We start from the raw sequence: 25,300 nt of genomic DNA, 5'->3' as shown, positions 1-25,300 counted from the left end.
GCTTTGTGGCCTTAGCAGAGGCCACCACCTCTGCAATTTTCACCCCCCTGTGGTGTAACACATACACGTGACATGAGTTTTGCTTTCAGAAATTTGGGGTGCAGTTTCCCTCAAACCCCTAAATCTACTTCTTGAAACTTAGAAGGCTTCATGCGCTCTGCAGAAGCTACCATTCCTGCAAGTTTCACCCATATCAGAGACAAAACAACAAAGTTATAGATATTTAATTGATCCCCCATTATACCCTATGGCCGGATCTCCAAGGCGGCTCTGAAGCTTTGGAGACACTTTGGCTGGATCAAAGCAGCAAACCAATCCAGAGCTCCAGATCAGATCACTGACATCTGAAGCAGCTGGATCTGAAACCAGATCGAATACCTAACTACTCGCACAGGCCTAGTAATCAGCAGAAATAAAGTTACAGTCTGCAGAACGCATTCATTTGATACAATTTCTTGTTTTAACTAAGGAGCCTTCAAGCAGAATGCATCTCAAATATTGGGCCTTACAAGAAAAGCTGGTCATAACTCATTTAAAAATACTGTCTTCAGTAAAATGTTCATTTAGCAGTAATGAATGAGTTCTTTATTTTAATGAAAGAGAAGATTACTGTCAGACCTGGCTAATCCAGAGTTGCTTTATCTGTTTATATAGTCATTTTATCATAAAGATTTAATGACAGCTTTTCAAATTAAAGTGATGTGTCATGGATATCTAAAGACCCCTATAATTCAGAAGAATATAGGGTTTGGTTTTTTTAGGCCTATCCAGATTGGCCAAACCTGACTATAAACTAAACTTAAGTTGCAAGTTAGTTTGTTTCTTTATTCTTTCTTCAAAATTTCACAGCTTTTGCATTGGCTCTTCTAACACACTTTTGCAAGTTACACTATAATATGCTTTTACTGTCATTTCTAGCTTTATATCTGCACAATTGTCCTGTCTTCTCCAAAGAAAAGAATGAAATGTAGAGGAGAGCAGGAAAGAAACCCTCCTCACTTGAGCACTAGCCCGTCTGCTATCCCCTGCACCTGGATTGCCTTCTGTTCTCTTCCAACCCACTGGCTGTGTGAGATGCTAACTGTGCAGTTATTACTGTGCAGTCATTTAGTACTTGCATTCACAAGTACTAAGTGACTGTGCAGGAACTGGAGTTACTGCACAGTAGTGTCCCCAAGTGGCTTGATGGTGATGCTGACTGCTTGTTACTAATGCACACTAGTATCTTATCAGACTTTGTGCCACACAATGCTACTGTGCAGTAGTAATGTTGGGGAATCTCCTTCAGTAACAAGCTACTGTGCAGTCAACATTTCATGTAGACACTGCCACTTACACTCAAAATTGCACCTTCAACATCTTCCGGGTCTTAATTCGATGGGATAGATATTTGCTACCTTATTGAATTTTGGCATGTGGAAATTAGGGTTAGAGCATTTTGTGAGCAAGGGCCTGGACAGGTTTGCGTGAATGGAAGCCTGGAGCAGTGCCACCTTATGCATGAAAGCCTATGGAAGAAAGGGAGATGCTTTTTGCACCTTTTTCCACCTTGTGGAGTCATCAGAGCTAGGCTGTATTTGTATTTCAGTACTCTGATTTGTATTTCATTACCTCAAAATGATGTAACCCTTCCCATATAGCCTGATATTTGTCACCCTAATACTTTGTACATTAAGTAAGTGTTGGAAAAATTGTGCCCTTAATAGGCAGCGGCTGAGCCCAGTGCACATCTGGGCTTTAAGCAGCGGTTCCTACAGAGAAAGTTAGTAGTGCTTGCCTTTTGTTTTTGTTTTTTATTGGTTTGATTTTTTTGAAGTAGGGGTGGGAGATAGGGAAGGTTTTTAAAATCTTAACTAAAATGTATGCAGGCAAACTCCATAGCCAGGCTTTTGTGTCATTTCTGAACTGGGCTTCTAGTTTCTCTGCTACACACACATGGCTTTGAGGTCAAACAAGGCAGAAGAGAGTTTAACAAGGTACAAGGCTTTGACATTTGCAATAAAAATATCCAGAGTTTGGGAATGAGAAGGTTTACGTGTAAAATATCAACTGCTCCTCTATGAAGAAATACAATCATGTTTTTCTTGTGACCACTTCCTGATAGATGTTGAGGTGGATTTTCCCACCACATTTTTTTTGTGCACGTGTCATCTCCGAACCAGTTACAAAGACCAGATCTTTTCTTGCCTTCAACCTTTTGCTTATGCAACATTATGAATTGATGGGTTTTTTGTGCCTCTTTTGTAAGTGCTATGCTGTTTCTTTTTTTAAGAAGCACAAATAAAGTAACTTGTGTTTTCTTGAGACATTGTGTACAAAAGCAGTTAGCTGGGGTGGGGGGAGGTTATTAATGATCACCTGTGATCAAAAGGGATATTTTAGGACAAAAGTTTTAATATCTACATGGATTGTAACATGCATTGGGACCAGTAGGAACTTATTTACTGTCCAATATTTTCAGACAGTGCTTATCAATAGCTATGCAGTTTAAATATGCTAATTTAAACATTCAGCAGTCTGTGTCCAGTCCAGGCACTGATGGGTGTGTGCAGAATATCTTATTTTGGATTTGATTATGAGTTGCTATGGTGCTGTTCATAGTCCAGCAGTACAAAGTTGGGAATGGGCTCCGTGGACAGTCTCATGACAGAAACACTACTTGAGATGCCCTATCGCTGATGGTAAATTGCCCAGGGGGATGAGGTGTAGCCAAATGATCTTTTCATTCCAGTCATTCCTGATACATTCCCAGTCCTAACAGTACCAGCTATCTGGGTGGTAACTTGATGATGTCTCTCACCAGAATTCTGGTGATACCCCCAAACCTTTTTTTTTTTTGGCCCTTGTCCTTGTATTTGTTTGGGGGGCACAGTTCCTGTGAGTCACAAAATCAAAGCATTCTCCCTGCTCAACATGGGCTGCAGCCTTACCCCTTCAGTTCCTCTCAGTCTCAGCAAAGAAGCCAGCCCTTTCCAGTAAATGATGTGCCAGGCAAATAGGTTGTAATTCTTCCTTTAGTACATTCATGCTGGTATAAATTAGAGCACAGGTCAGAGATCTGAAAATGTACTAATGTTGTTGTCAACTATAAATGTTTAAAACATGGGAGACGGCATTTTGAAATTGAAATTTCCCTTGTATCCTCACAAAGACAAAGGTTTTCGAGAGAGGTTTCCAATTTTTGATTACCAAGAGAGGAGGAGATAGAAAAATAAAGGGCAGTACAGTGGTATAGGCCAAGAGAAGTATTCCTGCCATGGTTTAATGGATGACAAAATGTCTCAATCTGATAAACATAAGAGATCAATCATATGAAACTATCATCAAAAAAGGGAAACCCCCCCCACAGAAAGAGTGTATGTTGCATTCCAGCTATTGACAAAATAAAAGATTCATAGATTAAAGCCAGAAATTGTTTATAATCAGTAAATCCAATGATGCTCAAAATTTTGGGGGTTGCACGCCCTTTTGTCATACTGCTGTGTACTTCTATGATTCCGTATGATGGATGATACAAAAAGTAACATTTGATGCCATGACAACCACACTGTACCTCTCTAGCAATCTAAGTGATATTGTAGAGGTGTTCCTTTTTTTCTTTTCCTCCTTTTCCCTCCATTTGTCTTTCCCCTTTCCTTTCTTTTGTTTGTCTACTTTTTCCTTTTCCTTATCCTCTAGCGCAGGGGTAGGCAAAATGGTGAATCCAGCCAGCAGCCAGACTCCATTTCCCAGCAGCCCCCGTTTCTCTTGCTGAGGCTGGTTTCCATGGAGACCCCAAGAGCAGCAGGGTCGTGACTGTGGGTGCCCAGGGTTTCCACAGAGACTGGCTCCATCAGTGCTGGCAGGGCATGCAGATGGGCAGGGAGGTGCTCTGGGACCAGGGCTAGGATCTTGCAGCAGTGACAGTATGGTCCAGAGCTGGGGCAGATGTGTGGTCTGCTGTCCGCACACCCCTGCCTGGGGCGTGCGGGCAGCAGATCGGAGCTTTGCCCCGGCTCCGGACCAAACTGTCACTGCCACCAGATTCCAGCCCCAGAGCAGCTCCCTGCCCAGCCATGTGCCTCGCCAGCACTGCTGGGGCCGTTCTCCATGGAAACCCTGGCCCTGGGCTGCCATTGCCTGGCCACTTTTGTGGTCTCCATGGAAACTGGCTGCAGCAATGCAGGCAGGGGCTTCTGGGAGATGGAGTTCACCGTGGGCCCACGGCCCGGACTTTGCCCACCCCTGCTCTAGCAGTTTACTGCTTACTCCAGTTTGAGAAACAATGAACTAATTTAACCTCCTGTATAACAGGGCAAAGATGTTTACAAAGAGATTGACCATACCTAAATAAAAAATCAGGCAACAGTGGGGCACTAGCATCTATGAGTGCTCGTAGAGCTGTGCCAGGGGTCCTGCAATGACCTCTGCTAATTCCCTCAGCACTCTGGGGTGGAGATCATCAGGACCTGCTGATTTAAATACATCCAGTCCCTCCAGAAGTTCCCTGACCAGGTCCTCACCGACCCTAGGCCTGGGTGTGCCTTTCCTGGGTCCTATGGGGGTCCCGGTGGGAGCAGGGTGGTGACCCAGTCCCTGCTCAGAAAAATGGAGGCAAAGAAATTGTTAAATAAGTTAGCTTTGCTGTCTGGTGCGATGACAAGATTTCCTAGCGTGTCCTGCAGAGGCCGCACATTATATGTGTGTCTCTATAGATATAGATGTATGTATGCTGTTTCATGTAAAGCATGGGAAAATGTGGATTTGAGATGGCCTTTTTTAACTAGAAATTGGGGATTTTTGTAAGTCAGAGAAAACCAGGATCCCTGTTGGTGAGGCTTGTGGTGTGGAAACAACACTTTATTATTTACAGGAACTAAATAAAGAATAATTGGCAGTAAAGAAGTAACAGTGTTGCTACTTCCCTTGCAAGGATCTGCAGCCTAGCCTTGTGGCTCTTCTGCTATACCAGGAAATTCCTTCTGCCTCATCCAAACTGTCTCTGGGGATGCTGGGATGCCATATTTCCTGAACACTCTCTGTTTCCGGGTCTTATTCTATGACACAATGGGTCATAGCTCCATTTCTACATTCTGACTTCCAAAAACAAGATGCATATCTTTTTTTGTGGGCATGTGACATGCAACAGTGCTTGAAGATCGTTAAATAATTCTATGAGAGTAATGCTTATGTAATATCATCACTATGAGTTGTCCATAATTCAGGTCTTTTTGCAATGAAAAGTTTTGTCACATACAAAATAGAAGTGGATTAACTCGTATAACCAGTTCTAATTTAAAAACCAGTGTTTTGTTCCTGCAAGACTGGGCTTTCAGCACACTTGGGGTGTGTCTATATGTGCCATTAATGCACAGCAATAAACTACAAGGCTACCAGAAAACGCTTGGGCATGCCATTTAAATGTATGCCCAGTACACTGAGCCAGGCCACAGCAGCTGAGGCTGGCAGGGGACCAGGGGCTCAGTGTGCTACGGAGGAGCTGACTGGGGCATGAGGGTGCTTCAGCATAGAGCTACTGTATTTATAAGTACTACTCTGCTGCAGAGTTTATCCATTTCCTGCACTCTAATAGGGGCACATGCGTAGATGCCAAGACATTTATTGTACAGTTAATTAGTCAATGGCATAATAAATGTCTCGTGTAGAATCACCGTGGGAAAGCTATATATTTTAGTACTTTGGGGCCTTTGTACACACCACAAAATTGGCCTTTAAAGTGGCTTAAATGCCCTTTTGCACTGCTTTAATGGTGTTGCTGTTTGCACCCTTGGCAGCGTATTCTCCTTTAAATGACTTTGGTACATAGCAAGATAAAATACCTCTGAGGTGTTTTAGTATGCTGCCTAACAAAGTGCAACAGTGCATGGGATGCTGGAAGCTGTTGTGCTCGGGGCTTGGCAGGCACCACGTAGCTCAGGGGCTATGGGACCCAGGGGTAGCCCATGCAGGCAAGCTCCACTGAAGAAAAAAAAAAAAGCAGCAAACCTGATCCTTTTCTTTCTTTCAAGATGGCCGCCGACAGCTGAAGCCCTTCTAAGCTCCTCCAGCTCAGGTGCCTTCAGCTTGTTGCCTCGCACTCCCTGCCCCCCTTTTCCTGTCCCCCCCCAAAAAAACCGTTGCCTCTCCCCACCCTGTCCCTGGGGACCCCCTCCCTGCCCCTTCCCCCCACTTTCTGAGCCTTTTTCCCCTGGGCTCTGGCAGCCTCGTTTGCCTCTGCCCCTCCCCCACCCCCGCCTGAGTTGTCCCTTTGATTTCTGCTGCCTCCCTCCCCCAGGGCCCCTTCCCTTGGTCCCTGCCATCTGCCCCTGCCTTGGGGCTTGCCCTGAGCCCCTGCGGGGTTGCTCTGCCCCCCCTCAGGCCGATTTTGGGGCGTTTTCAGCCCCCTCCCAGTCCCAGTCCCCCCTGTCAGCCTGAGGCTTTTTTTTGCTGCGCTTCGCAGTTTAACCCTGTCCTGGCGAGGAATGGCGGCTCCTACGCCTGGCAGCTGGCATGAGGATGTCTCTCAGGACCTCCCACTGTCTCATGGCCTGAGGGTTCATGCCCCTCTCCATGTGGGGCTCGAGGCTTGCGTGGAGGCTCTGGCCGCCCTCCTGGGATGGCGTACCATCCGCTACGCGGGGCGCGTGAACACGGTCCCGATGATCTATTTGAGCAAGCCCGCCTTGGTTGACAGGGTGTGTGCGGAGGGCCTGGACATTGCGGGCATCCACTACCCTGTCACGCCCCTAGAGACTCAGGCAGTGAGGGTGGTGATTTCCAACGTCCCACCGCACGTTTCCAATCGGGAGCTGGCCAGGGGACTCGAGGCCTATGGGCTTCCTGCGAGTCCTTTTCGCCGCCTGCCGATGGGAAACAAGAACCCTCAGGGCAAGCACGTCCTGTCCTTTCGGAGGCAGGTCTTCATGCTCCTCAAGGAGGGCCCCCAGTCGCTGCCTCGCTCCCTGAGTCTCACGCTCGAGGGGCGGCGGTTTATTATCTATCTGTCTGTGGGAGAGACCACGTGCTTCAAGTGCGGGGGCTCCTCCCACCTGGCCGCGCAGTGCCCTCGGAGCAAGGCGGCCGGACCATCGCCGCCTGCGGCAGCGCCGAGAGATGGCGCGTCGACCTCTGGGGCACGCGACAGGCCCAGGGAGGCTGGGAGCTCTTCCTCCCGTCCTCCTTCCCCCTCCGTTCCATCTCAGGGGACCGGGGTCTCCAGCGGGAAGCCATCGTCCAGCCGAGGGGCTGGTGCTGCTACCATGGCCCCGCCGCCCCCTCCCCCGTCTGTGGCGCCCCCTGCCCTCGGTGCAGCAGCCCCACCGGGTGGAGAGGCGGACGCCTCCCCTTGCCCCCTGCCTGCCCCGGCCGAAGTGGCTGGGGTGGCCGGGGACTGCGGTGCTGGAGCCTCATCGCATGATGGGGCTCGGGCATCCTCCCTACCACCCGAAAAAGAGAGGGAGATGAGGGGGGCCTCTCAGGACACCCCATCCCTGACAGACCCCTCCTCGGCCAGTGCCGAGGACCCCCCCACTACAGAGCCGGACCCCGTTCCGGCTGCCACACCACCCGCCCCGTCGGATGTAGCCACCGACGAGGCAGACTTAGCGGGTGGGGGGGAGGGGCCTTCAGGGGTCCCCCTCCCCTCGCCTGTCCCCCAGCCCCCGGAGTCAGGCGGCAGCAGGGATAGTGGCGAATGTCTCTCTTCCGGTGGCCTGGCCCCGGGGGTGGCGGGAGAGCCCGCTGCCCCTTTGGTCACGCCCCAGCCTACCGGAGCAGATGGGGACGTTAGCGAGATGGAGATCCAGCTCTCGGAGTCTCGCAAGAGACGTCGTGAGCGGGATGGCCCCTCCCCCCCCAAGAAGATAGGGAATGTCCTCGCGGAGCCGGTCCTCGACTCGGACGACGAGAGGCGGCTGATGTGCCTGGACATCGAGGGGGTCGACGCTGCAGTTGCGGGCGAGCTCCCGCCGGGGGTGTGGCCTCGCCGCTCTTCAGTAGGCAACATCCACCCCAAGCTGGCGGAGCCCCCCTGGGTCTCTCCTGACTATGGGGGACTCCTGTCCTTGCTGAAGCTAACCAAGGGGCAGAAAAATGTAGCGGGGCACATCACCCAGTGGTGTGCGGACCCCAAAGTGTTTGTCAAGGCTGCCAGGGCGGCAGTCAAGCTCATGAAGCAAGATCGGGGCACACGTCAGATGGCCTACCGTCTGGACAAGCTTGCCCAGAGGGTGAGAGTGGAGTGGGGCCTGGGCGGGTCCCTCGACTAGAGTAGGGCACAGTAGGCCTTCCCTGACCTGTCTGTATTGCCTTGCTCTGCTCTTGGGTGCTCGCTCTTCCACCGGCACTCTGCTTTGCTCCTCCTCTCCCACACCCACCCCCATGGCAGCCACAACCATTGGCACTTTCAACGTCAACGGCTGTCGAGACGCGGTGAAGCGCGAGGCCGTCCTGGAGCTCCTGCGACAGAAGAGGCTGGCCATCGCCTTCCTACAAGAGACCCACTCTGACAGGTTCAACCAGGCGGCCTGGCGGGCTGCCTGGCGAGGACAGGTGTTCCTGAGCCACGGCACCAGCCTCCGCGCGGGGGTCGCGACACTCTTATCGCCGCAGCTGCAGCTTGACGCGGCGGTGCCGCGGGAGGTCGTCCCCGGCCGCCTGCTGACCGTCCGCGTCACCCTCGCGCAACACCGTCTGCTGCTCGTCAACATCTACGCGCCCTCCGATGGCCAGGAGAGGGTCGCTTTCTTTGAGAGCTTGGCTGCCCTCCTGCGCGACGCTAGCGAGGATGATGACCTGCTCCTCCTCGGGGGCGATTTCAATTGCACCACTGCCCCGCGCCTCGACCGCACAGGGCCTGAGCCCCACCTGCCCTCCGCTCGCAAGCTGCAAGCTGCCCTGGAGGGGGCAGACCTCGTGGACGTCTGGCGAGCCCTGCATCCCGATGCGCGCCAGTACACCTGGGCCAAGACGAGCGCCGGCGGTCTCACCATGGCTCGCCTCGACCGCCTTTATATCACCAGGCACCACCTGCCACTCCTGCGCAGCAGCCGCATCGCTCCCTCGGGTCTATCAGATCATGGCCTGGCCTTCAGCGAACTGAGCCTGCCGGGGAGAGCCTGTGCACGGGCACCGTATTGGTGTTTGAACATTAGTCTGCTCCAGGACTCTTATTTCCGGGACTGCTTTGCCCACTTTTGGCGGAGGTGGGAGGCTGCGAGACCGAGCCACTCCTCCTGGAAGCTGTGGTGGGACGTGGGCAAGGTCCAGACCCGAGCCTTCTGCCAGCAGTACACCCAGCTGGCCGCGAACGAGACGCGCCGCCGTGTCCGGGAGTTGGAGGAGGACGTGGCGGAGCTCGAGGCTGCTCTGCTGGCCGCCGGCAGCGACGCGGCACTGAGCGAGAGCCTCCGGCTCCGCAGGAAATGCCTGCGCGACTTGGCGGAGAGCGCGGCCCGCGGCGCGAGGATCCGCGCCCGCTGCCAGGAGCTGGTGGAAACCGACGCCCCGACCCGCTTCTTTTTCGACCTGGAGCGGCGGCGGGCAGCGAGCAAAGTCTTGGACCATCTCAAGACTCCTGAGGGCCGGGTCATTACAGAGCCGGGCGAAGTCCGCGAACGTGCCGTCGCCTTCTATCGCGACCTGTTCGCGGCCGAGCCGTCGTGCCCCGAGGCCACGCGGGAACTCCACGAGGGCCTACCGCGTCTCGATGCCCTGGAGGCCGGCGAGCTGGAGCGGGACTTGTCCCTGGAAGAGCTGGCGGCCGCCACGGCCGGCCTCGCCTCCGGCAAAGCCCCGGGCCTCGACGGGCTGCCTGCCGAGTTCTACAAGACCTTCTGGCCTCTCCTCGGCCCCAGCCTCCTGCGCGTTTTCCAGGAGAGCCTCGCCGACAAGGTCTTGCCGATCAGCTGCCGCCGAGCGGTGCTGACCCTGCTGCCCAAGAAGGGAGACCTGGGCTACATGAAGAACTGGCGGCCGGTCTCCCTGCTGTGCGCGGACTACAAGATTCTGGCCAAAGCGCTGGCCACCCGCCTCCGCGCGGTCATGGCCTCTCTCACCGGGCCCGAGCAGAGCTACTGCGTGCCGGGCAGGACCATACAAGACAACCTGTTCCTGCTGCGGGACCTGCTCACGGCCAGCGAGCTCTTTGGCCTCGACGTCGGCCTCCTCTCTCTCGACCAGGAGAAGGCCTTTGACCGCGTGGGCCACGCCTACCTCTTCCGCACGCTGGAGGCCTTTGGCTTTGGGCCCCTCTTCACCGGGGCCCTCCGGGTCTTGTACCGGGACATTTCCAGCCTGCTCAAGGTGAACGGGGTGCTTTGCGCTCCGTTCCCCGCGCGCAGGGGCATTCGCCAGGGCTGTCCGCTGTCGGGCATGCTCTACGCCCTGGCCATCGAGCCGCTGTTACACGCGCTGCGCCGCCGCCTGAGTGGGGTGGCCCTGCCATCGGGCACGGGCCCGTCCGCTGGCCCTCGTCTCCGGCTGTCGGCCTACGCGGACGACGTCACCGTCTTCCTCGCCACCCGGGAAGACGTGCGGGCTCTGGCAGATTGCCAGCGGGCCTACGAGCGCGCCTCCTCCGCCCGCATCAACTGGGGCAAGAGTGACACTCTGCTGCTTGGCGCATGGACTGGCAGGCCTCCGCCGGACTTGCCGGGGGGCCTCGCCTGGCGCCGCGAGGGCCTCAAGGTCTTGGGCGTGTTCCTGGGGCCGACGACCTTCATGGCGCGCAACTGGGACGGCCTCGAGGAGGGAGTGGAGGCCCGCCTGCAGCGGTGGCGCTGGCGCCTGCCCAGCCTTTCCTACCGGGGGCGCGTCCTCGTCATCAATAACCTGGCGGCGGCCACCCTGTGGCACCGCTGCGCGGTGCTGGACCCTCCGCCGGAGCTACTGGAGCGACTGCAGCGGCTCCTGGTCGATTTCCTGTGGGACGGACGCCACTGGCTCCCACGAGCTGCCCTCTACCTGCCCACCGGCGAGGGGGGCCAGGGCCTGATCGATCTGGCCAGCAGGGTGGCCGCCTATCGGCTGCAGGCCCTCCAGCGGCTCCTGTACACCGAAGGCCACCTCCCGTGGCGACAGCTGGCGTGCCGATTCCTGCGGCGAGTGGGGGGCCTCGGCTTTGACCGGGAGCTGTTTCAACTGGACCTCACCTTCCTGAACGGGGCGGTCCTTCCCCCGTTCTACCGCAGCGTGGTGCGGGCCTGGCGGGCGGCCTTCCATCTCTGTCCCCAGGCCAGGCACCTGCGGTTCCCGCAGCTCCTTCGAGAGCCCTTGGTCCACAACCCGGCCCTGCACCGTGTCGTGCCGAGCCTGGCCTCCGCCAGCCTCACGGCAGCTCTCGTCGAGGCGCGCTCCACCCGCCTGGAGCACCTCCTGGACCCCGCTCGGTCGGACTGGCTGTCACCCGAGGCCCTGGCTGCCCGGCTGGCCATGCGCTCCGTCCGCACCGCGGGGCGGCTTCTGCGGGCCGTTAGGGCCGCCCTCCCGACGGAGGCAGCGACCGCCCTGGAAGCCCATCTCCAGACTCGCCGGCCCCTCCCCGCCGCAGACGCCGCAGAAGACGCCTTCCCACCGCTACCCGTCATCCCAGCGGTACCCGGCGAGCTGGCCGAGCGGCCCAACACGCTGCTCAGGCTCCCGGTGCCCCCCAGCAGCAATACGGGCTGCCCTTTTGGCACCCTGCCCCGCAAGGGCCTCTACATGTGGGTGGTGCGCACCCGGCACGCCCAGGTGCTCGCCGGCCGCCCTGACACCGCGTGGCGGCGGCGCCTGGCGCGGCCCGGGACCCCGGCGTGGCGCACGCTGTATAAGGCGCCCATCGCCAAGAAGACCGGCGACCTGCAGTGGCGGCTCGTGCACGGCATCCTGGCCACCGGCACCTTTGTGCGTCACTTGGACCCAGCGGCCTCGGCGGCCTGCCCCTTCTGCCCGGGGGTGCTGGACGAGGACATTTTCCACGCCTTCCTCGACTGCCCCCGGCTGCAGCCTCTCTTTGCCGCCCTGGGCGCACTGCTTCGGGTACTGGGCCGAGACCTCTCCGAAGACGCTTACGTCCACTCCTTTCCGTACCGGGCGGCCGAGCGGGCCACGGTCAGCCTGGCCAACTTCCTGCTGGGCCAGGCCAAGATGGCCACCCTGAAGAGCCGGCGAAACCAGCTCAGCGGCACCGGGATGGTCGACGCCCTGCAGCTCTTCCGCCTGCTGGTGCGGGCCCGCCTCTCGCTCGAGTTTGAGCACGCTGTCCTCCGGCGGACGGTGCCCGCCTTTGAGGAGCGCTGGGCCCTCGAGGGGGTGCTGTGCCGGGTCGAGGCGGGACGCCTGATCCTCGTTCTGTGATGCCACCGGCTGCTCAAGCCGCAGAGACGCGTCAAGCGGGCCGAGGCCCTGGACTTTTGCTCGTGCGGGTCGACCCCGGAGGCCTCCATGGGTGTCCCTGCTGGCAGAACTGTAAATACTGTAAATAGTCCTTATGTTCGTTGTGTTGGTTGTTTTTTTTTTTGTCTAGAGTGTACGGGCAGGCCTTGCAGGCCACGAGCCCAGACTTTGTACATGAGGCCCAGAGCTTCGGGCAACCTTGTACATGCTTTTGACTGGCTCCGAGTCATCACCCTCCGGGGAATAAAGGTCTCTTAAAAGTCAAAAGTCTTTCTTTCTTTCTTTCTTTCTTTCTTTCTTTCTTTCTTTCTTTCTTTCTTTCTTTCTTTCTTTCTTTCTTTCTTTCTTTCTTTCTTTCTTTCTTTCTTTCTTTCTTTCTTTCTTTCTTTCTTTCTTTCTTTCTTTCTTTCTTTCTTTTAGTTTGTGTAAGTCTGAGATGATTTTAGTCCTCATTAAAGTGGAAAAATGAATGAATCTTTCTTTCTTTCTTTCTTTCTTTCTTTCTTTCTTTCTTTCTTTCTTTCTTTCTTTCTTTCTTTCTTTCTTTCTTTCTTTCTCTCTTTCTCTCTTTCTCTCTTTCTCTCTCTCTCCAGAGCCTGCCTGCCTGCCTGAGCTATGTGGGAGCCTAATGCTTCCCTCCATGGCTGCTAGGGGGCCAGTGCTTCCCTCCACGGCTGCGGCACCCCCCAGGACTGCCTGGGCCAGGTGCCAGCAGGTGGGTGCTGCTTAGGGGGCCCCCACACAACTTGAGGACTGCTCAGCCCACTGGCAGGTCACTGCTCCCCCCCACCCCCTTACCCTGCTGCCAAAAAGGCAGGTAAGGATCAGGTCCCCGACCTTGTGTACATGCCATAGGGGTTTAGTTCAGTTTAATTCTCCCTAAATTGAAGCGGTGTTTTTAAAAAACCCACCGATTCAATTTAGGGAGAACTAAACCAAATTTAACCCCCATGGTATGTGCAAGCAGCCCTGGTATGTAGTGATTATTTTCCTTCTAATTTGTTTCATAACCCTTTGTCTATTTAGGAAGAGTGGGAAAATGGAAGGACAGTACTAGGGTGGCAAAGACAGCAGGAGGGACACACAGAAATGGCACTGGGAGTATAAAGGAAAAGAACATAGAGAAGATCAGAAAAACATGGGGAGAGAAATATGAGGGGACAGCAGAGAGAATGATAAGCATGGTAAGGAAGAGAGCTTTGGTGATGGACAGAGCTGTGTAGGAGAGAGTGAGCTAGGAAGGTAGGGGAAATTTGGACTGAAAGGAAAGGAGAGAAAGGCTGCAGAGAAAAAGCAAAATGCAAAACAGACACAAAATAATTTCTTACTGAATTATTTTTAGCAGTTTCTAACAGCAACATAATTGAGATAATCCCCGAAGATGTTAGTATTAAGCTAAACAAAAAGGAGAGGTTGGAAAGTGTTGTATAGACGGGACCTTGGAAACACAATGGACCTGAAAGGGGAAAAAGAATTATGTAAATCTGCTCAGGCTGTGTTAAGTATCCAGAAGTCTGAGGATTTCCTCATTATGGAGAAACTTAAAGTTATGTGAAACCTGTGTATCTTTGTGCTACCTGCTAGCCACTCTTGATACAGAAACTAAAATAGAACAGTTGTCTGTGTGCTGCTCCACAATTAAAGTTTGTTGTTCTTTCATTCATTTTTATTTGTTATTGTATCTGAGCACTACACATTGTCAGCAGTGGAAAATGAGAAGCAAATTGGATAGTGTTAGTGTGATGATGTAGCCATGATGGTCCAGGAATTCTGAGGGGCAAGAATTTTTTGGGTCATGTAACCGGCTGCAGGCTTGCAGCCTGGAGCAATTAGCCAGCTGGTTAGCAAGGTGCCCACCTAAGGGGCTGCAGCTGGCTCAGCCAGTTAGTAAATGGGGGGAAGTTGACTGGCTGACCCAGAAACAGAAGGGAACAGGAAGATGAAGTGTGAGAGGGGACCTACAAGGGGAATTGACTGCATGAGGAGCAGGGATCCTGGTTTTCTCTGATAAAAAGTCCAGACCTGAGAGTTAGTTTAAGGGTTTAAGGACTGATTTTGAGCTTGGTGGCCCACTGCAGGTGGTATCTTTTATTGGATCAACTGTATAATTGGGATAAAGTTAGTTTTCCTTGCAAAAAGACCTGAACTATGGACACCCCATAGTTACAATATTGCCTAAGCATTACTCTCATAGAGTTATTTAGCAATTTAAAAGCGCTGTTGCATGCCACAATAATAGTTTCTTTCCTTTTGTTCATGTGTAACTTGCAAAATCATCCATTTCTACAAATTTAATTACAAACTCATCCCTGGCATCTGACCTGAAGAAGAATGCTTTGCATTCAAAATCTTGTCTAGCTTTTCCCAAAGTACACACTTGGTCCAATAAAAGATATCACCCCAAAAAAATCCTTGCCTCAAGGAGATCTGGGAGAATTTGAGATTCAAATCTATGAAGTTGGAAGCACATGTAAAAACACAACCAAATGGAAGAACAAAGATGGTTTTAAGACTTCTCTATGTGTTCTATCTGCACAGCCATAGTTGAATTCAATGAGGAAGAAAGTCTCTTAGTCACAGAATTGTTGCAACCTCCTTCTGGCCTTCTGTTGTCAGGCAAAAATGCAAAAAACTAAAGGGAATTCAGACAAAGGTTTGAGTAGTATGTAACAGCCATAGGGGCAGATGAGAAAAATAATAAAGTCAAATCCTTAGTCTTCTTGCATATTGTAGGGGAGGAAGTCCTGACTGTTTTATAACAACTTTATCTTCATAGAAAATCAAAGTATGCAGGGAATTGAAATACTGACCAAATTTGAAGAATATAGCCTGCCTAAAAGGAATGAGATCTTTGAAAGATGCGTAATTGTTTATGAACAAGCAAAAACCAGAAAAAGTATTGCAGACAATGCTTTGCAAGAGAGGCTATTGTGTAGTGGAGACTTGTCCCTAGATAAGACTATCCATATTTACAAGATAGCCAAAGCTATACCAAAAGAGGTTATTTCTGCATTAGACATGACAGAATAAGCCACCTCACAGATTGAAATCATTTGATGAGAAGTAGACTGCTGAGAGAGAGAGAGAGAGAGAGAACTTACAGGCATGCATGCAGCAAGTGAAAAAGGCAGCATAGCCCCAAAGAATAAGAGTAACTATTTGCCACATGCTGCAGATCCCCCTAACATAAAAAAAATGTCTCCTATATACAGTTGAGCATATAGGCTATGGACAGACATTCAAAAAGCCTGATCCTGAATTGATTCAATCTTTGCAGGTGAGTCTAACCTGGCTAGGCTGAACTGGTTTGAAACTAGACAGACATTCTCTCTAGACAGAGGAAATCCAGGCACATGCCTGCAGTGGCTCAAGCTAGAAGCCTGGGGGCACTAGAGCAGTCCTCCCTTCCCTTCTGCAGGGAGCTGAGCTGATGGGGGCATGGTCAGGCCCTGACAGGACTCTCTCATTAAGGAGGTCTGCCTGCAGGGTCGCAGGCTTTTCCCCGCTAGCTGCTCAAGGAGAAGGAGTGTTGCTAGCCCCCTGCTAGCACTCTGAGGCAAGGGCAGGGGGTGTGCAGTGCATGTATCTGTTGATAATACAGAGCTTTTCAATCTCCCTCCCTGTTTTGTCATACTGTCTGCAGCAATCTGACAGTCTTTATAACCCGATTAGCAAAACAATAGCCTCTCTCCATTACTTCAAGCTTCTTTAACAGCTTACTGGCTGACCTGTTGATTAGCTCCAAACAGCCCTAAGCAGTCACTGTTCTGTCTGCTTGCCCTAGTGAAATTGGCGAGAGAGACATACACAAACACCTCTTGGCATTGGCTACCACATGCCTAGGGTCCCTGGGGCTGAGGTCCCTGCTGTGGGAGGGGGTGGATTTCCTGCTTGAGCAGCGAGGGGGTAGGGCTGGGGGAAGCCAGGCAGACCCTGCTGTGTCTGTAGTCTCTACTGGAGCCTCACACAGCATTAGCTAGCATACCACATGCTGGCTATGGTCTATGCTGTGGCAGAGAGGAGGAAGGGATCCCTGCTTAAGCAGTGAATGGTGAGGGGGCGGGGAGAGTGGGGCATGGGGAAGCCAGCAGACCTTGCTGTGCCTGCCAGTCTGCTGGAGCTCTGGCCAGCGAGCAGAGAGCCCTGAGATCGTACCAGGACACTGGGGGACTCTGAGTTAACTTAAACCAGCAACGGGTCTGGGACAGAGGCTGCATAAATCGGTTGGACTCAAATCAGTTAAACCTGGTTCAATGTAGTATCAGACTTATCTCAAACCGGTTTCAGTCATTTTCAAACTGGTTTATGTGCACTGAATGTCTGTTCTGTTACAGGTTTAAACCAGTTTCTGCTCACTTAAACTGGTTTATGTGTAATGTCTGTCCCTAACCAGACTGAAGGACATGTTATATATAGATACAGTGAAATCCAGCAGAACCAATGAGGGGGACTGGATTCTGCCAGTGAAAGTGCAAGGACCAATGGTTTCATTTAAACTGGACACTAGATCTCAAGTTAATAGTTTTCCAGTAATTAAAATTGAGAAAAAAAGTGAGTCCAACAAATATCACTGGCTATTCAGGAACATATACCAGCAAAGGGAATATGCATTGTTTGTATCCAGTATAAAACTAGAATATACAGATGCCCCTTCATTTTCATACCTAGGTGACACCAATTTTGGTCTGACAGCTTGTGAAAAATGTAATCTAGTTAAGCTCCTGCCTGCAGTACAAAAAGGGACAGATGTGGGATATAAGACACTCATGTCAAAGTGCAAGGATTTATTTGAAGGGCTGAGGGCTACTGGAGGGCAGTGGCAAGTGTGGGGGGTTGTGGGGAATTGACAGTGGAAAGGATTTGCTGCTGAGTTGGATGGGGAAAGATTCTTACCTGATTTGCAGGTAAGAAAAAAAAATCCCCAGCTGATGTTCCTGTGGTATGGTTTGAAAGGGTGTGTGTGACTGTGCTACTGTACCACCTCTGGATTCACCCAAGTTCTTCCTGTTTTTATCCATGCAGAAAAGTACCATGTGCTCTCCAGGAGAACCATAAGGCAAAGTTAGCAAGGATAGATTCATTACAACGCATACAGAAAATTCAGGAACCTACAGAATGGGTAAGCTCCTTACTTACTGTGGAGATATATGAAGTTGCATTTGTGTCTGAATCCAAGGGAATCAACAAGGCTATCAAATGAGAACATTTTTAAATTGCCAACTAGAAAAGAGAAGAGTGGCTGAATTTGCAAACGCGTGATTTTTTAACTAAATTGGATGCCTCCTCAAGATTTTGGCAGCTGAAGCTAACTAATGTACATTTAATACTCCATTCAGGAGGTACAGATGTCTGCATCTACCTTTTGGCATTGCTTCTGCTCCCAAAGTGTATCATGAAAGAATACTCATGCCTTATGAACATATTCCTTGTGTGGACACCATTAAGAGTGATATTATTTTGAGCTCTGATGAAAAGAACATGATCACAGGCTTTGGGAAGTGTTGGAGGCAATGATTTTTGCCAATTTGAAACCAGTGTGAAATGTGTGCTGGGTGTCACAGGGTTGTTTTTTGTGGGGGATATCTCCACTTAAAGGGTGAACGGGACAAGATAAAAATTATGGACATTGAAATGATGTCACATCCCTAGTCAAAGAAAGAGTTGCAATGTCTTCTGAGAATGGCAAATTACCTGGGCAAATTTATACTTAAGTTGTCTGCAAAAACAACAGCTTTGAGGAAACTTCTTGCAAGTAAAAATGGGTGGTGCTAGAATGAAGAACTGAAGGAATAATACATTGCTTTGAAGCAACAGCTGTTGTAAGAACCAGTATTGAAATTCCATATTCCTAGAAATCTGATCAAAATTCCAGTGGATGCAGCTCAGTCTGGGGTCAGTGCAGTGATTCTGTATATACAACTGTTGGTAGCCATTTTTGTCTCTGAATTGATGGCAGAAGCAGAAACCCAGTAGCCTAATTAAGAAGGGGCAACAAGGGCAGCTGTCCCATGTGCTTCCTTTGTTGGGGTGTGCAAAAATAGCCACTTCTGCAGCAGCAGCTGATAACACCTCTGCAGTCAGCATAGCTGTAGCCCATGCTGCCCTGTGCGTCGTAGCTGCCCCAGGCAGAGAGCTGCCCTGCTATGCCTCTACAGAAACCTGATATACACAAATCGAGGAGCCATTATGGGGAATATTGTTTGCCTGTGAGAAATTCCCCAAATATGGTCAGATATGTATGTGGAAACATACCACAAGCCTTGTTATCACTGTATAGCAAATCATTAAATGACTGTACTTTAATGATTTAAAGAATGATGTTCAGGCTATAAAACTATGACTTAGTTGTGGCCTACACACCAGGTGAATTATGTTTATTGTGAATACACTCTCTAGGACTATACACTCTGCTCTGAAAGCAGTGAAGACATTTCAGACAGAAGTACAAGCCTACATAGTTTTGTTGAGTTACCCCTTATAGCTAATAGGAAACTACAGCAAACAAAAGCAAAAATAGAGAAGCACAATTCATTTGGACTTTTGAAAGAAGTGATAATTAAAAGTTGGCCAGAATAAAAAGGTAACCGCAACTTAGCTATAAGGGATTACTGGAATTGCGGATATGAATTTTCAGTAATAGAAGAAAGAGTTGTTAAGAGCAGTTGGTTGGTGACACCAAAGAGCCACTGAAATAAAATGCTGTAGAAGACCCATGAGAGCCATTTAGTCAGCAGTATAAGAATGTAGCTGGGTGCCTAGGGTGGCTGCCACACAAAGGGGCAGCGATAACTTTCAGTTGCTCTATGATCGCAATCACAATTGCACAGTTGCAGCAAAAGCTATATCTTTTGCCACCCCTCTCCATCAGCACTCAGGACTATCGCCCTTGTCACCCCACCCTAGTTACACCACTGAAATAAAGAAGTGTAAAAAATGAACACGAAAAGTGATGTTATGGCCCAGGATCAATAGAAACACAGCAAATATAGTAGGAAACAGTTGCATCTGTTTGAAGTTTCAACCATGTCAGCAGGTGGAGTATCATGCACATTGGATCATCTTTGAGACATGGATTTAGCGGACCAAATCATTTACCTGCTGTAAATTGAAGTGTCAAAAGGGGTGTGAGATATGCAATAAGTTTGAAATGGACTGACCTGGCAAATCTGTTTGTTAGAATTAGCAGAAGGTTTATTTGTCCAAGAACATTAGCAACCACATTCTAATTTTGCCTTTATCATCTGTCCTAGTAACTTATTTGACATATATGTCTGCTTTATTTAACATGGTGTGTTGAAGCCCCCATTGAACCCTAAATACTTGCATCTCAGGGGTGATTTCACCATCATTTTATGTTTATCACGAAAGTGGAATGATTACACACAAAGAAAACAATTTCTCTTGCTTAAACAGCTGGTTCATTCACCTTTGGGATTAACCCTCACTGGGCTAGTGAGAAAAGAAATGACTCATGTAGTTTATGAATCATAATAGGAAAGTAGTGAATATATAAAACTGTTATTAGCCAGAGATAAGCTTGTAATTAAATTAGTAGAAATGTATGGTTTTGCAAGTTAGGCATGAGCAAAAGGAAAGAAACTATTACTGCACATTCAGCGCTTTCTGCCATGCATCTGCATGATACTTGAGCAGCATGGGTTTGGGATAAGCCCACTGAAGCCATTGGGATGGTCGCCATAGCTAAGGTTACAGGTTCTTGAATGGGGTATGCTGGTGCTCTTATCAGTATCTGGAAAATCCAGATACTCTTGATTAGAAGATCTTACACTTTGGCTCAGAGTCAATTGTCAATTGTCTAATTTGGTGTTTCATATATTGAGATTCACAATGGTGTTTGAGGGTTTGAAGTAGTGGTTTTGGGGGTTCCAAAGAGTAACAATTACCAGTGAATGAAGACGATTGAATTCTATGGCCCAAGAAGGCTCTTCCAGTACTATGATCTAAATCTGAAACTATGATGAAAGCAGTGAATTTACGGCATCATTGAATTTTAAGAATTGGATCAACCACTAGCATTGGTTTCAGTGACTTGAATTCACCAAACTTATCTTTATAAAACCTTTATGACCAGAATGGGACTACCAATTTATAAATGCTTCACAGTTCATTTAGTCTAGTGGCTTCCTTAATAATGGTCTAAATGTTGTTGTCTAGTTCTTCTTACCCTCATTCTAAAGTCAGACATGAGGACGGAGGTAGATTTTGACCCTACAAAGAGCAAGTATACTGTATTTTAGAATACAGGATTTTAGAAATGCAGTAGTGGCTCAGGAAACAGTACTGAAGCAAGGAGACAGAGAATACAGCATTTTCCTATCATCAGCCCTGCAGAATAGCAAAAAAGAGCACTTAATGCAATCAGAGTAGTATTCTAAGACAAGAGTCTCTTGACATCAGTTATGTTTTCTGTAGAATTCCATTTAGTTCATCCTGTTCTGTGAGCGGATCTGAGTAAAGAAACTTCCACCATCCAATAAGAAAATGATCGCACAAGAAAATGAAGATTTTCTTGAGATATTAACAAACTCATTTTATAGATTAGATGAGTCTAAGGATTTAGTGTGCATCTCATTCCAGATCTGTGCAAATAAGGAAGGGCACAAAAAAGGCATGAGGAGTCTACTTACTTTCTCCTTCTTTTGTCCTTGCAAAGGGGTCTGACAAAACTGTAATCCTCATACCTCCAAAGTATTCTGAGCACAATAATACCAATAAATGCTGAGAAAGGATAGGGTCTACCACCCTCCATTTCATGCTTCACTAGTATCATGACAGAACATACTGTCTGACGCTGTCAAAAAGTAGCAATTAATTCAGGATCACTATTCTAGTTAGTTTTTCTTTCCATTAACACATTCAGAAATTTGATCAGATATTTTTTTTTTTTTAACTAGTCCTCAAGATTTTGACTAAAAACCTGAAGGAAAAAGATGGCTTAAATAGAGAGCTTGCAAGAATATCACATCAAAGAAAAACTCCTTCAGGAGATGAGATCAATAGACTCCATCTAGCATATAAGATAAGAACCAGTGAACCTGATCAATAATCTTAGGTAAATTCCAATGTGAAAATAAGTTTGTTTTTGGGGGTTTTATTCCTCTAGAGGAACTTGTCATAAGTTATTAATGTTGAATGGCAGCTACTACACAAGTAGATCCATTGAACCTAGTAGGGTTATATACAGATGGAAGAACTATGTACAAAGAATTAATGTGTCACAATTTGAGACAGTTAAAGCAAACAGGATTGAGCTAAAACATTGTATTTTATCCAGACATTGTTTCTGCTGCACCCAAGAAGAGTATTCAGTTGAATACCAGTTGAATGGAGCTGGTGAGGAATTACCTCCAGTGAGCAGTTAGCATCCAGCTCCAGCTACAAATGACATACATGGCAGAGCCTGAACAGATTGGGAGCTAGTCTCAGAAGATGCACATTTCTCATGAAATCATGGGTCCTCTATGCAACTGACCAATGTGTTTGTCAGGACAAGCAAACCATGAATCATCTCCTGAGATGTACCACAATGTACCCCATAAAATCTGGCAACACCAACACTAGAAGCAGCGGCCTGTGCAGAATATTGGGAACAGAACATATAGAAAGGTTGGATTGGAGACATGATGATGAAAAAGAAATTGAATACCTACAGCTTTTGGTCACATACCAATGTAACAGTAGGTAGCATGATACACCTGGGAAGAGAGATCACCCTAGAAACTCCAGTTAGATTTTAGGCCCTGGCACAATAGATAGTCATAAGCAGAGACCCAAAGGTCACTGAGATGTAGTTCAAATACAAGGATAATTCAATTTGTGATTATAGTCAGTAGACAGACTAACAGAATGATAAGGAGAACAATTAATAGAATTTGTGAGATTAAAGTCCTAAAAGATGACCCAAGAGCTAAGAATAAAGAAAAGGGAATATTTGTCTAACTTAGTTCATAGATTTTATAGACATTAGGGCTGGAAAGGACTTCATGAGATCATCTGGTCCAGCCCCGTGCCCAAGGGGCAGGAAGTCAGCTGGAGTCAGATCACCCAGCAAGATAAGCATCCAAGCATTTCTTAAAGGTATGCAGAGTGGGTGCCTGCACCACTTCTGGGGTGAGGCTATTCCAGACTCAGGAGACTCAAACAGTAAAAAAGATTTTCCTTATGTCCAGTCTAAAATGGTCTTCCAGCAGTTTGTGACCATTAGACCTTGATTTCCCTTGGGGTTCCCTGGTGAACAGATGTTCTCCCAGTTCCTGATGCACATCCCTTATATACTTATAGTTTGCCACCAAGTCACCCCTGAGTCTTCATTTCTCCAGCCCCATGCCTCTCAGCCTCTCCGCATAAGTCCTGTTCTCTTGCCCTCTAATCATGTGCGTGGCTCTCCTCTGGACTCTCTCAAGCTTCTCCATGTCCTTTCTAAAGTGTGGAGCCCAGAGTTGGATGCAGTATTTCAGCTGTGGCCTCACGAAGGCCAAGTAAAGTTAATTGAAATGACTAATTTACAGAGAGTTTGAGAGATTTAATTTCCGATATTCCTGTCACTTATAAAGGTAACACTTCCTAGTCATGGCATCACTAGAAGTGAGACCATGAAAATCCTTTTATCATCAGATAGTGGGTTACACTACTTTCAGTCTCACTTAAACTACTAAAGAAATACTGCGGTCAGCAGTTGTAAAATGTAATTTTAAGAGATATGCTGTCCTAAATAATTCTTTAGAAAAGGCTTCAGGAAGGTCCAAACAGAAAAGTGAGATGCTCATAAAGATAAAGGCATCTCAATAAACATGTCATGGATTCTGTGTAGGATGACCCTTCATAGACCCTTTTCATATGCCCCAAGTACATACCTTTCAAGTGAAAAGCCTATTCTTCCACCTCTCTTTCAGGAAAGACACTGATCCAACCTTTCTCCTACTGGGTCTGAGAGTTACAGCCTTCTAGCTTTTAACTGGGACACATAGGGTTAACGGATTTCACACCTGCATGGGCTTCCCTTTGGGAACCTATATGCAGTAATAGTCTACAGGGATTCAGAAACAACTTCTTTGGCAAATAAATTATACTTTGCTTCTCTTTACAATAGAGAAACACATTTAAAACAGCAAGAGACCATGTTAAGTATGCTTGTTATTTTAATTTTTTTTAGGTTCAAGGCTCCCCTCATTAGACTCAAGGCACCACTCCATAACTTCTATGAACTGAGCGGTGCTTACTTTAAAAAACAAATGTATTTATTACAGGGCTTACCTCCTTGCAGAAGGAGCAGGCAGTGGGGGAGGGGAAGCACCTAGGCTTGTATTCTCAGCACCCTGGCTGAGAATCACTGCCTTAGGTAGGCATGTGTTAGATGTGGCACCCTTGTTCTTGAGGACCACACTGCAACCTGCTTGCTGCATATCCTGGCATTCATGTAGCCTGTGTCAGCCTGCATCAGTCAACAATTTCCCCTTCCCTACATTTTGTAGAGTAGTTTTTATTAGGTTATGGTATCTCCTTTGATCTTACATTTGACCTGGAATAAGTTTGGAGTCAGTCAGGTAAAGTGTTAGTCAACCCATGGCTTGCCTTTTGTTTTCTCAAAGTCCTTTGGTGTTCCTCCTTGCAGTATCTTATTTTTGCCCTTGTTTCATTTTGTATTGGTTTCCATCTAACACTCCAGTGTGATTTAACTGTGTCATTTCAGGCAGGATAATATCATGTAAGTAAAATAAATTACTTATACAACAGGCAGGGCATGCTGGCATGTTATAGACTACCTTATTCAAAGAGGCATGTGCTTTAATAGGCTATAGCAGGGGTTCTCAAAGAATGTGATACTGCAACCCCATAAAATAATATATAAATTTACATAATCCCCCATGTTTAAAGCTATTGATTTCATAAAGATTAGGTAGCAGATAAATAAAGCACATTTACCTTTGTATATTTAATGTAATGTATTTGTAAAAAAAATACTTTATAAAGTTTATCAAATTAAAAACTGTTTCACTGAAAAAAACCCCCACTGTCAAATTTAAAACTGTCAATAGTATTCAATGAGAAGGATAAGCTTGCTTGGTAGTGCTTAGTTTTTCAAAACTGGGCTTTATTTTTGAGACTACCATTCTTATTTCGTGCTCCACATTTATTTTTTATCAGTATTTGCTCTTTATGGCAGCTACTGCTGAAAACCCTGATTCACACAAGTAGGATGTTGCAAAGGGCATCAGTATTTTCATAGCTTTCTCCACTCCAGGAGATTTGCACTCATAGCTATCAATAATATTGAAAAGGTCCTCAGCTTTGCTTGTTCCTGTAATTTTTTTCAGAAGAGTAAATTCTCTTTTATTTTATCCTCATCAACAAATCTTATGTATGTTTTTAAATGAGCATCCTTAGCGTTATCTGTTGCTTCAACTATCTGAATGGCAGATAGTTTGCTTCTCATCTTTTCATGTAACTGCTCATTTAAATCCTCTGCTATATCTGCGATTCAGCAGGACACAGTGTCATTGGACAATGGGATGCTTAAAAGTTGTCTCATGCTAGACTCCCTCAGCATAGTAGTAACCATGTCAATAGCTGCTGGAAGAATTAAATTTTCTCCAATTGTGTGGGGCTTTTTACACTGTGCAATTCTGTATGCAACTTGATAAGAGGCAAAAAGAGCTTTTGAAGAGATGCTACTATATTTAACTAGACTCGCTTTTTGCTGCTTAATTTCATCGCATTTTCAGACAAAAAAATCACGAAGTTTGTTAGCTAGCTCTTTATGACTTGTTTCTAGATGTGGTTTTAATTTGCTCGGTTTCATACTCTCAGCAGAAAGAGTTCTGTGACAAATTACGCACTGAGGCCATTCCTTGCCACTGATACAAACACGTGTGAAGCCAAGAGATAAATAGCTTTCATCATACTTTCTTGACTTACGCATACTTTA

At 48.2% G+C, this 25,300-nt stretch overlaps 1 long non-coding RNA gene across 2 annotated transcripts in view; it reads left to right on the top strand.

The window, feature by feature from the left end:
- The window catches only part of LOC132247669 (uncharacterized), a 53,584-nt gene that overhangs the window by 4,437 nt on the left and 23,847 nt on the right, over nt 1-25,300 (top strand). For both annotated transcript variants that reach the window (XR_009458952.1, XR_009458946.1), the window contains exon 2: nt 17,377-17,473. This is a non-coding gene — a long non-coding RNA (uncharacterized LOC132247669). The remainder of the gene's footprint in view (nt 1-17,376; nt 17,474-25,300) is intronic.

The sequence above is a fragment of the Alligator mississippiensis genome, chromosome 1, assembly GCF_030867095.1.
Source record: "Alligator mississippiensis isolate rAllMis1 chromosome 1, rAllMis1, whole genome shotgun sequence".
In the NCBI taxonomy this organism is placed as follows: domain Eukaryota; kingdom Metazoa; phylum Chordata; order Crocodylia; family Alligatoridae; genus Alligator; species Alligator mississippiensis.
Note: the sequence above shows the minus strand (reverse complement) of the source record. Positions and strands in the feature narration are given on the sequence as shown.